The sequence below is a fragment of the Barbus barbus genome (genome assembly GCF_936440315.1).
Source record: "Barbus barbus genome assembly, chromosome: 32".
NCBI lineage: Eukaryota > Metazoa > Chordata > Actinopteri > Cypriniformes > Cyprinidae > Barbus > Barbus barbus.
Genome location: NC_136760.1, coordinates 5,232,937 through 5,246,795, shown reverse-complemented (window position 1 = coordinate 5,246,795; position 13,859 = coordinate 5,232,937). Strand labels below are relative to the sequence as shown.

General features: G+C 37.6%; 1 protein-coding gene across 1 annotated transcript in view; it reads right to left on the bottom strand.

Annotated features, from left to right (window-relative positions):
- The window catches only part of LOC306852385 (thyroid hormone receptor alpha), a 133,069-nt gene extending 120,744 nt beyond the window's left edge, over nt 1–12,325 (bottom strand). The window contains exon 1 of the mRNA XM_079389143.1: nt 12,052–12,325. The gene's annotated coding sequence lies outside the window, so the exon portion shown is untranslated. The remainder of the gene's footprint in view (nt 1–12,051) is intronic.
- Nucleotides 12,326–13,859: the final 1,534 nt, after the last annotated feature.

Here is a 13,859-nt window from a genome sequence, read left to right as displayed (position 1 = left end):
AAATGTAAAAAGAAGCATATAGCCATCTCATAATGACCTGATAGCACAGAAGGTGAGAGTCATCCATTTATAGCCATCATAAGTTCCTTGCTCGTTTCTAGAGCAAACATCTGTAGCAGGCAGCTTGGTATGTCTGCCTGAAAGCCAGAGGCTTGCTCATCTGACTTTAACAAGTGGTAAAAGTAAAGGGGAAAAATAGGTCATGCCTTTGAGAAGCAATACTTTATCTGAAAATGAAAAAGGTGTCAAACGCTAGCTGCCTCACTCTCTGGCTGCTGTACAGAGTTGAGACGGGAGAGCTATTTGACTTGGCATGCGGACTGGACCTCATTTTGGCTTTCACCGCAGCAGATCAATCTCCACATCGGTGGGATTGTGTTTTTTTTCTCTCTCGCTCTCTCGGTGTGTGAAAGCTTTTTGCTTTTTTATTTTGTCTTGAGGCTGTTCATTCAATCAGAAATAAACAGAATATAACTTTGACAGAAAGGTGCACATTACTAAGAGAAAAGTACATGTTAACAGGTGATTCATTAAACCAGTCAAAGTAAAGTTCTTTCAGCAGAACAATTTTTACATATTGAGAAATAGATGCTAACATGATCAAAACGCGTCATCGGAAAAATGCTAATTAAACTGTACTATTTCAGTGGTATTGGCCCGCCAAAGCAATTTTGGCCAAAATCGATTGGTACTGGATTGATTGATTGATTGATCTATTTGATAGATATGTGTTTTAATGTCACTATTGATGAGGATTATATGATTTTTAAGTCTTTAAAAGCAAGATATTTAAAATATACTTTAAGTGTATATAGTTTATACACTTATAGTAACTTTATAGTTCCAATTTAGCACACTCAAATATACTTCAGTATATCTTTAGTTGGGCCTTTGCACAATTAAGCACAAAATTAGGCCTAGTTTAATTTAGCAGATTTTAACTATACCAGTTTAGGATACCAAGGGCCAAAACGCGCAGTGACGTATTAGCGCTGAAAAGGCATGGACACAGTTATTTTTGCACAATATGAAGTTCAGTTTTCTTTAATTTGCGCATTGGTAGTAAATCACCCGCAGAAATTTCCCCTCCCATCGGCACTGTTTTGGAATTGCGCTCTCGCGCTAATTTGCCCTGTTTAGTAAAACTGGCCCCAAAAGTACAATTGCAGGGTGTTTTTATTAAGTACATAAATATGTTAATTAGGGGTGTAACGATACACCAGTGGCACGGTTCGGTTCGGTTCGGTTCACGGTTTTGGAGCCACGGTTCGGTCCGGTTCGGTTCGGTTTGCTGTAGGGGTAGGGTTCATGTCATCTTACCAGCAGTGCTAAGGAACAATAGATTCACTTAACTCAATAATAACAATAACTTGACTTAACTTTTTCTTTATTAACTTTGGCTTCACATTTTTAGTGCAGTCAGCATACCGGAGTAAACAAAAATGAAATAAATACCTCCAATATAGACTAGTCAAAAATAAACACTGGCTTGTCCACTCTAAGAAACATTTGGAAGTTCAATTAAGTTTTAAGTTCTTTTTCAAAAACACCATCATGCAGCACATTCTGACTGAAATGCGGTCGGCTCATTCACGCGAATCGCGCCAGAGGATGTCTAATCGCGTCTTTGCATTGATTTAACATGTAAATCACTCACGCTTATCACGCTTCATTCGCGTCTGGTGTGAACGCACCATGAGATGTGTTTCCTGTCGTTCACATATCGCGCCAAAACGCGTGGAAAACGCTAGGCGCACCGCTTTCTCCTTTTTTCCAAAGCGCTCTGGCGGTTGCTCTCCGGAGGCGTCTGTCGTTGCTAAGCAACCATCAGCTGCTTACCAGTTATTCCAAGCTCCAAGCCTATGCGTCTCCATGTATTGTTCCTCTTATTTGAGTCAAAATAATGAGGGCTTGACAAGTCATAAAGTTCAGGAAATCCCTGGACCGCAATGATGAGCTGCTCCTCCATTTTTCTGCTGAGGTTTCAAAGTAACGGAAAAGGTGAGGAAGCTGATTGGTTGGTTCTTGTCACATAACCTGCGGTGCGCTTGCGGCATTCTGAAAAGTTGAGATGTTTTTATCTCGATGCGACGCAGACGTGCCTGGAAAAAACAAGTGCGTGGCACCGCTTCCATTATGAGCGCGCACACCGCGCGTCTACATTTGAAATAACGAACTTGAGTGTGCAAAAGACGCGATATGTGAACGGGCCCTAAGAAAGTTTTGTGAAACAGTTACGACAGATTGTGTGCGCTTTGTCTACGACACGAATTCCATTACTGTACTCCACTGGAAAACCAAAGTGTTCCCACACAGGAGACTTAAATGTGATTTCAAATATATATATTGGCTTCCAGAAAACGCTTACCCCACCTTTAACCCAAAATGGGTTGAAAATTAACATTTATTACTAAGTTGAATAAATAATGAAATATTTTTTTTAGACTTAAATGTTCACCTTTTGATTATTGCTGATGCCTCTAGCAATTAAGTGTCAGATTTTTAAACAATAGTTGTGTTATATACAACCACCCAGAAGATGGATTAAACATTTAACCCAACCACTGGGTCAAAATAACCCAGCTGGGTAGTCCATATGTCATCCAGCGCTGGGTTGTGTTTAACCCAGCTTTTTTTTTTTCTTTTTTTTAAGAAGAAAACACTTTTAGCAAAGATGCATTAAACTGTTCAAAAGTAACAGTAAACCCATTCACAATTAATGTCTAATTAGTTCAAATTTATCTTTCTACTCATCAAATATTCAAAATTAAAAACAAATAAAATACCAAAAAATATATATTTTTATATATACACACACACATATACATATAATCTGTAAGTATATATATATATATATATATATATATATATATATATATATATATATATATATATATATATACTTACAGACAATAAAGAAACATTACCAACAGTATTATACACTCTTAAAAATAACTGACTGGTGATGACAGCACACTTTGTCCCTCAGAACTTTCTTTAACGAGACCCTGATCCAGAACACCTCTTGTTCCCCACAGTATCTGTTGAAGTTAATGTGGCTTGACCATCGGCAGTGTTCCAGAGATAAAACATGCTGAACGTTGCAAAGTGAGGCCGTAATCTACAGCATCATTACATCCTCCAACATCCCAGTGAACCTTACCAGAGAATTCATACAGAAAGTCAGAACAGCCGCACAGACTTTTAAAAATATTTTTAACAAACAAATAGCCTATAAAAAATAAATCAAGACAAACTTGCCTTAAAGTTGATTAAAAGATATAAACAGGATAGTCCAAAAAGACAGACAAACAGACTAGACGGAAAAGACAGTCAGACTAGTCAAAAGAGTAGTTACTCATTAGTCAGAAAATAAACCGATTATCCAGAACAGATACACAGATTAGTCAAAACAGACGGAAAGACAGTCAGAAAAGACAGAGAAAAAGAAACAGACAAAGAAACACTTACAAACAGGCAGAAAGTTGCTAATCAATGGCTAGGATGTTGTAGGCATTACAGTAATTGCCCCTTCACCTGGAGTTTGATTGACAGGCAATCTGACCAATCATAACAAATGTGACAAACAAACCAGACAGGAGAGTAGATGGTGTGTATTGACGTCTTTTCACAGTTGAAACAAGACAACTTCTGATGTTCTGGACACGCTGATCATAGTAAACAAGGCAGTAGCAGTATTAGCGGCAGCAACAACAAAACAGAGCAGTTGAGTTTCTCGTTCCCTCTATGCGGGCCTCTGAACCCTCTATCGCAGTGTGCAATCTGAAGATGTGATCTCAACCCTTCTTCGTTATGGAATCTCATCTCAGTTCTTAACCCGCCTTTCCTTTTCTCACAAAACATCACGCATTTTCTGCAGGTGCAGTAAGCTGCCAAGATCAATCCTCTGCTCGCTGCTGGAGGCTGCACACAATTTGTTACTTTGCGACTCGACTGTAATAACTCCAAAACATAGCGAAATCATGTGGCATTGTTTAAATTAAAATTAAATCATGTTGATTTCGTAACGAAAGTTTAAAGGGATAGTTCCAGCTTTCTTTCTTCTATGGAACATAAATTGATTTTAGAAGTCACAATGGAAGTTATTGGTTACCAACATTTCTCTAAATATTTATTTTTATGTTCTGCAGATATAAATGGCAGAATTGTCATTTTGTGATGAACTATTTCTTTGAAGAAACAGCCATTCTGACAGGTTGAAGCTTCATTTCAAGAGCAATTCCACTGGAAAGCACCACTTTTCTACCGCCATTACATGACACAACACAGATACATCAATCTTTGAAAACTCATTCACAAACCTCCTGTGAGATAAAGAACTTTTTCTTTGAAAGAAGCCAGAAATGTGACCATAAACAGGAGTTGCATCCAACTGTGATAATGTGCTGTAAATTAATGGAAGACATATTGACTTGCAGCAAGAGAGCTGTCAGTTTCCCACTGCACAAAAAACTACTCTATTCACTCAGCTGGGTTTTCAGCGTTATTTTTTCCTATAAACTGTTGAACACAAACTATACAAGCAGCCACCAGCATGTACTGACATACAAGCTCAGAATAGCCCAAAACTGAATTATTCTCAAAAACAGGCTGTTATTTTAGGACTTAAATAGCAGCCTGTTTTTGAGAATAATTCAGTTTCTCAAAAAAAATTAATTTTTACGTCTAAATACCTCTGTATACAAACCCAGAAAGAAGCTGTGCTTGTATACAGAGGTGTTTAGATGTAAAAATAGGCATCTGGTGTACAGTAACTGATGGCCTAAATATCAAAGGTGTAAAATAAAAAGAATATGATCCAAGAGGTGTGGCACAATAGCGCTGCCAAACCCTCAGCTCCAGGAAACTGTCCAGCTGAATTTCCCAAGTGTTAATATTTATATAAAAAAGTAGGATTTCTTCCTCACTGTAAAAGTTTCATAGTGCACATAACAACAACATAATGCATATATAGATGCATATCTGCAATACATGCAGTACAAATAAATAAATTAAAATACATACATATGATTTTAGTATTGACATACCGGTTAATGCATAACTTCAAGTGCTTTTGATTTTTTACCATCTCATCCATTTTAGTGTAGGCCTACACTATCTATAGAAGTTATACATTACCCAAGATGACTCAAAATGGAGGTGATGACGAATGCATTTTTCTGCTGTTAAATCATGCCTTCCATCAATACATCTTGCAGTTTTCAGAAATGGTGTATTTCGTTTTCCACACACGACTCAAAACAACCAGAATTCTTTAAAGCAACCAAACCTGAAAATGAGCTTTGTGCAACTCCCATTCATAAAGTTAATTCAACACATTTTGAGATCTGTGATAATCTCTTTACGGTGATCAAGGTTGGTTTGAATAGAGTGCTACAGGAATATGTCCAAAAACGCAGAAACAAGGTAGCATTTGTGAACATCCAGTTCCATCATCCCAAAGTCAATGAGTTTTAGGTTAAATGCCTTAAATAAGGTCTGAAGCTCAAGACATTTTCATCTTTTTTTCTATGACATAAAATACATTAGTTATACCATTATTTTAAAGCACATATAAATAAACAAAAGTGGTGATGACATTAAAGTCATGTGACCTTGAAGTTCATTTGTTCAGTATTTTGATAAACACATGTAAAAAACTACTATCTCGTACACACAGTGGGAGGAATTGGGCTAGAGGTAACCATTTTTATCTATAATGTGGTGGTACTATCTATTAACACATTCAGCTCTTGACAGCTACAAACAGTCTAGCACAAGCTACACTTAATCATACGCTATTATTAAACATAAAATATACAGATAAATCCCATCTTTCAACATTATACTCTGAGTGTACCTATAGTCAATAAAACAAGTCCTTTGCACCATTTCCAATCCAAAAAATATAAACTAGCACATTCCAAGCCAAAAGAGCAACAGGGAGGAAGCCAATGAGACCAGAGCCCGTATTTATCAAGCTTCTCAAAGTGCCATTTTAGTCTTAAGTGCTGAGAATTCATGAAATTTACTCCTACTTCCAAACTTAATTATAAAAGCAAGTTATCAAACTTCTTAAGGCTAAGAATCACTCTTACTCTCCCAGTTATTTAAGACAGTTCGAGAGGTCTCTCAAGTGGTTAGGAGTTACCAGTAGGGCCTTGTGATAGCGCTGAGGAGACAGACACGTGCGCAAATTTTTCAGGAGAGGAAGATTGTTCTTGAAATGTCACGTGCACTTAATCAAATGATTACATTTTCTCCGTTATTCAAAATGAGCAGAAAAACATTTACATTACCAAAGAACATCATAACTGACTTCAGTTTAGCGCGAGTATTATATGCGATCTACACTGTATAATGAATAAATCTCTTACCCCTTATTTACACTCCACGGCCACCGGAGCTGATCAGCTGCACCGTGGCAAGTTTCTGAAGCGGCTCTCCGCGCTGCATCACGAAAGATAGGCACCTATAGTCTATTTTTTGACGGATAATAATAATAATAATCATCTCGCTGTCGTCAAAGGCATCAGCAACAGGCGATATCTTTGACTATCGTCGATAAACTATACTATCATCTATCGGCACCCTAAATTGAGTTGTGATGATGCTTCGTTTCCTTGCCATAATGTATTCTCTTGAAAAATCTTTATTGTAAAATGTGTGTTGAATGTAAACTCCTATTAGGAATTTAACCATTCAATGTGAATTTATCTGAGAATATTCTCAATTAAGGAAATCTATTCAGTGATTGGTGTATTTCGTCATCCAAAATCCCGTTTGTAGCACAGCAAAGTGTCGTGAATCATCTCTAAGACTGGCACTTAAGATTTAGTCCTACACTTTGCTTAAATTACGACTGAGATGATAACTAAATTTTAAGCACAGCTTTGAGCCAAGAATTTTTTTTCACTTAAGTCAATTCTTAGTAGTGTTCTTGAGAGTAATTATTAGAGGCTTGATAAATACGGGCCCAGATTAAAAGGCTGTCTTAGATTTAGGGCTGTTAATTAGTGTGAAGTGTGGCTTTAAAAAAAAGCCTCTCAAGACTCTGTTCTCATAAAGGCCAGTATATACTTTCATCTCGCACGCCTGCTGCCCATTGCGGTTGTGCTTGTGTGGGGTGAAGGGGACAGTTTTTGTGTGGAGCTGGTGAAAAAGGCCAGATCTGTGCCGGAGTTCCTGGTCCTCATTGACATGGAAACCACATGAACAAACCAACAACAGTAACTAAAGACAAAAAAGATCAAATACAGTCGGGAGTTGGCCTGCAAGAAGAGGACAATGAAAGCCAGAGAGATTGTTTTGTGTATAACAAAACCATGGAAGATATCAAACAAACGTATGCGAGTGTGCGTCATGTGCGTATCTGTGTGCATGCAGGTCCGTTTACTTGTGTGGGTCATGTTATCTCAAAGCAGCCAGTGCAGCGGTGGGTGACGTTCACGGGTGATCATACTGAGCGGTGATAAATTCATGTTCCACGGGACAGTGGTTGTTCTTATCAGAACTGAAGCCGGGTTGCCCTCCGCAAACGTTTTAGACCAAAGTCGAAGTTCAGTTTCGGCATCTGCCACTACGCACCTGCTGCGAATGCAGTCAAAGAAAGAGGTTAACACGCATTACTTGTAGCACAGCCATGAATTATGTAACGGATGACACACAGCAAAGTCAAGGCTAAGTTACAGCTAAAAACAGTAATTATCTCTAAAAAGGAATGCAGGGAATTGTACAAGACCTTCAGGACTTAAATTTAAAGTTGGTCAGTACACTTAAATCAAAAGCGGAAATACTATTTAAATATGAATCCTGCATGTTCCTGTCAGTCCGTTAAAATAAAAGTTTGGTTTAAGTTAACTTCACAGAAATATTACTTAAATGTAATGATAGTGCTAGTATAAAAACATTAATAAAACAATATTTAAGGAATAATTTACCAGAAAAAATTTTTACCAGAATTTATTTACAAGAAAATTGTAAATACACAACGCAGTATTTCTGAAAAATATACATATAAATACAAAAATTATTTGATAAAAAAAAAATAATCATTTTAATCTGAGGAAAATAATAAAACATATTTCATAGTGTCAAATTGTCTACTTTTCATGAATTCAATTAATTAGACATGCTTTAATTTATATTTTTAATGTAACCATTAAAATAGAGTCTAGAAAAATTTAAATGGAAAAAAATGGTATTTGGAAAAATAATAATAAAACGGAATTTGGAAAGAAATAAAATGGATTTCATAGGGTCCTGACAACTGGTTTTTAATCAGCAGGCTGGCACCCACTAGGGAGCCTCAGCAAAATTCCAATGGGCCTCAAAATGAAAAATTTTAATAAGACAAATCATGCTTTAAAGTAAGCCAAAATTATTTAATTCACCCCCCAAACTATTAGGAATTCTACAATTATTGCAGCTACTCGTTTTAATTTATGGACACTATGAATTTCTGTAAATTATCAGGAAGCAGGGGGCTTTGACTATTGCTGAGGACAGTGGGAGGCCTTGGAGTCAAAACGCTGAGATACACTATCCAAGACTAATAATTGTGTACAATTCATATCTCAATGGTTGCATCCAAAAATTGCATGCTTCCCTACATAGTAGATGAAAATAGTGTGTGACAAGAGTATTCACAGTATTCATAACAGTTGGCAAAGAGTACCCGGATGATGAACACTTTACTATACCATGAGGCCACTGGGGATGCCATTTGTGAATCACATGACAATTCATAGTTCACATGGATCACACTTTCTTAACAGTCGCAAAGTATTATACTTATTCAAAAGCAATACTCTACTTAAAGAGTAGGCCTATGCGATTTTGGACGTAGCCACTCATTACTTAACAAATCAGACTCAATGATCCAGTTGCATCATTTACCAGTTGCTGTTTATCACACAAATCTATATCATATGACTTTGCAGGACTTGGAATATAGTGCATGAACCACATTTATGGCACTTTTACATTAATTTGGATGTCTTAGTCTTCACTCGATTTCATTAAATTGCAAACAATTGATTTTCATTTTTGGGTGAACTGTTCCTTTAAAGTGATAACTGAACATCATATTGTTGTAATACACTGTTCTAAAATATAAATGAAACTATAGCAAAGAGGCAGGGTATTGTCTTTCAGGGCAGATGTCATTTAGTACAGTAAATTGCTGCAATCGAAGGTAAAACATTTCACAGCATTTTGCAAAAATATTAAAATCCTGAGCAATAACGTTGGTTGATGTTTTACAAAATGGACTTATCAGCTTTCTAGTATGTGAGCTTTAGATAAAACTGCATGACACATACAGGGTACGAGACAGCACGCTGTGATAAACTGCAGGTCACAGCCTCAACACGTGCGCTCTGCTACTTACGCTACTAATTATTTTACATCCGAATGAACACAACTGAGAAGGCTAAGGATTACAGCTTTGTATATTTCATTAAGCAAATGCTTCACCATCTTACATAATCAAATCTGAAATGAATGAAAATCAGCCAACTGAGGTGTAAAACCCGATGACTAATCTAGGTTGGGTGTGATGTTGCAACAACATACAAATAAAATTAATCAGGACAACTGACATATGATGCTTTAAGAATTTCCAAGTGCCTGATGGGTTTAAAGAAGTGGCCACAAGCTAACCATGCTCATATTGCAAACCCATCACTGTTAGACTGACAAACCTCAAGACCATTTAAATTACCCAGCTAGCTCCATATTGACTGGGATAACAACTTCAGCTGCAAAGCCTTAAATTAAGGTCACTGCTCATTTTCACTGGGCGTTGTTGGTGGCGTTGACCTATATAGCAAGAGGCCATGGTATAGCGGGCTGCTAGGAGAGAGGCCAGGGAAAGTCACTTCCTCCCCATTAAAAACTCATCAGAGCCCGACACAACAAGCCAAGCTACTGTTGGACAATGACTGCAACTCATCTTCGCGTAGCTTTATAGCTCAAAACTAGCAAGAAAAGCTACACTTGGTATGAATGATGAATGAGCAATATATATATATATATAAATTAAATGATCTGGTGTTAAGTTTTACGTACAAATGTGTATGTGGACAAGACATAATGGGGGGGGGGGGGGGGGGTGACAAATCATCCCGGACAAGTAAAAATTCAGTGCCTTGATCTGTTAGGAGTCTTTTAGGGGCACCAAATTTGTAGAACAATTTTACTATGCAGGCTGTTACCTCCTCTGCGCTTTTGGTTTTCAGTGGGAAAGCCTCACACCACTTTGTGAAGTAATCTACCATCACACAGATATACTGGTAGCCTTCTTTCGCTGGTGTAAGCTTTCCCACTAAATCCATCCCCACAATATCCCAATGCTGTGTCACCTAATAAACATTCATGTTTACTATATAAAACAGCTGTAACAAAAATATCCCTTGTGTTTTTCATAAAAACATGAATTACCACGATAGGGGTATATTCTGTTGGGATCTTCAGAGAAGCACTTGTCTTTTTTGACAAGCAGCACAGTGTTTGACCTAAAATATATTATCAAAATCAGTTTTGATGGAATAATAGATGTATGAAACTTACATTTCTCTGCTGGTTATACTCTGTATAATTGTGTATGTGACGAATAAAAATCTTGAATGAAAACACGACGAAGGATTCACATATTAAACTCACGCATTTTTTTCTGTCCACAGACATACCAGGCCAATAAAAGCGCTTGTTTATGGCATCCAGGGTTTTTTAATGCCACAGCGAGCACCTATTGGGCTGCTGTGGAGCTCTTCAAAAAATTATTGGCCACTTTTTTTCATGCTGACCACTTTTGCCAAAGTACCTTCTTTTTTTATATAATACAAAGCTTCATCTAAAAAGTATAAAAATCATTATGTGAAGCCACTAAATCCAGGTGTACATTTTACATTACTTTCAAAAATTAAGCTTTCAGCCCTTCTTAGAAATATAAATTTGTCTTGTCTGGAAAGACCCTGAGGTATCTTTCCAAATCTTTTAAAGTCTGTCAGTGCTTTGAATTTAGCCTCATCCATCTTCAACACAACAGTGCAACATCTAATAAATGAGTCTTATATATAATTGGTTATTACATGTAATTGTGCACCACTGGTCTCTGTCATCTAGCCATTCAGTCAATAGAATAGAATAGAATAGATATGGGGGGGGGGGGGGGGGGGGGGGTAGAAAAGGCTTAGGTTATATCGTCTTCTCTATACACACATTTGCGATTAAAACTAGCACCAAAATAACCTCCTGTCTTTATTGTATTCATAAATGCTAAATAGCCACATAAATCTTTTATCATCACACCATGTCTCTAACCATTTGAAAAACTGCGTTAAGAATGTTTATATTATAATTTAAATATATTACAAAAACATGAATTTATTACTAAAGCTGTGTTGATGTTATATAAGCTACCAGCTGAGCAAACAAAAAGAATCACCCCAGAATGATCACAACTGAAACTTTATGTTAACACAGCAAAGATACATTTATATCAGTTATTAACAGTTTTAAAGATTGTCCAAATAAATTAGGTGCATAAACAAAAATGTATCTTGGCTCAGTAAGTTGGAGTGTATCCTCAGGCACATCAACAAATTAATAGCTGTAATAATTAAACATACGACACAATCTACAAACTATTGTGCCAAAATTAGCAGTAGCCTAAATACCTGCTGAACTTCACACTTTGAAGCATTTCTTATTCTGAAAACAGTCAATATTTTCAGTAGCGCTTTAACGCGAAACAGAAACTCATGAATATTCATGTTTGCTCCGCCCAGCGTCACCGAAAATCATCTCAGGCACCGAATATTTCAGAACACCGGTAACCTTTGCAATGTCAGCCGCACTAACATGCAAAAGCCCGCCTGTAGTGTCTTACAGTGGAGAGTGACGGGAATGAATCGTTTTAGCTTTAGGACCGCTGACCTGTCAAAGCGCCCAGCTAGCGTACGCTGGAATTTCGTACGGCAGAAGAACACGAGCGAGTGTTGCATAAGCGCGAGAGATGTAAATAAACGCGCATGGCGCGCGACTCACCGTGTGAACGTTTGGCGGGTTTCAGAGAGATTGTGGGATCCTGCGAGTCGCAGATAAGTGAAAACGTCCTGCTTCGTGTATCCAGTACAAGTGTGGAGACACTAGTGCACACAGCGAGCCGCTGCCACCGCAGCGTGCCTTCAAACTACTGTTTCCTCCTCCCAAAGTCCTCCGTTTGCTCTTTAGGACGTGCACTAGGCTCTCGATGGTGGGTTTTCCCCTTAGTTTGAAGAGGGGAAAAGTCCTCTGCCTTGCCCGTGCTGCCACGACAGGGATTTGAAATGAAGAGAAATACTACGATCGCTCCTCCCTCCCCGGTCCCAATCATGTACTATCACAGGGAGCGCATAAAACAATTTAATAAACCGATCTACCGCTCTCTACAGGACTAACACTGTAAAATACTTATATGACTGCACTCACTCTCTCTCTCTTTCTGGCTGCTGTCATGTGAGGCGAATGATTTAAAGGTGCACGCAGCGTTTTTGCTAATTAAAAAGTGCACATAAAAATATAATGTAAACTCACAGGAGAGCAGACACATGACTTAGTCTTTTAGAAAAAGCTATTTTATTCTAGCCTACATGGGTCGCCCCCTCAGGAGATCACATGACCAGCCATGTCATACAGTTTTTTATACTAACAATTAGAGCAATAATAATTAGTTTACTCTAGGTCTTGCAGCCACTGCTTATAAGGGACCTTAGAAAAAAACAAGTGGCATTTTGGGGGCCTGCAAACGCGAACGTTTGACAACGGTTTTCAAATGGGTTTTTGAAACAATACCATTGTCTCTGCCTACAAAAAACATACATTTGTCAAAATAGTGACATTATTTGCATGCATATTATGTGTTCAGTCTATGTGTGCAGGCATGTGTTTCTTTACAAAGTGACATTGCCAACTACTGGCCTGACATGCATAATATTCTAGTCGTCTTAAATCAGTTTGAACAGGGGTCGTTGTCGTCTGTACGCAAAACTATTCAAAAACATAAAGGTAGAACATTTCCCTTTTAAGTACATCTCTGTTGTGTATCCCTTGAGTGAGTGAGTAAGGTTACTTTTTTAATACACCTTATGGATGAAGTGTAAAAATGAAACAACCAAATAAGCAGTTCCTGTTGGAGTAATGAAACAAACAAGCCACACGCAGGTCTTTTGACACATTGAGGAAAAACATTAGGAGGGCATAAAGTGACAAGCACGAAACCCTCACAGTTGATGCAGGGTACAGAACTAAACACATGAAAAGGAACAAACACACACACACACACAAAGGTAAACAAACAGGTCAATATAAGGCTGTAGCAATTAGTAAATAAACTTAATTCGTCCAAGATGATAGGTGTCAGTATAGAGCGTAAAACATCTTATGCTAATGGAGCAAATAAAAACAATCTAACTGTATAGAAAAACTTGCACTTGTGGAGAAAAGCCTTCTCTGTCTTGCAAAATAATGCTCAGGAGGCATCATGCTTGTCATGTGGCACACAGCACTAGGCTTATGTTTTACTTAATATTTCTTTTTTATTCAAAAATATTCCCAAATATGTTAAATATATCATGAAATATCTCAGTTCTCAAATATGTGTAAGTACATGCATTTTGCATCATGTTAGTTCATCTATAACAGACGATGGGTAAAGTAGCCTAATGTTAGTGTAATCTATTAACTAGGCATAAAGTCTGTCTTTTTTACTTAAAGGGGTCATCGGATGCAACATGCACTTCTACAAGTTGTTTGAACTGAAATGTGTGTTGACAATATGTGTACACAACAGAGCATGTGAGCGGAGTGGAGCGGGA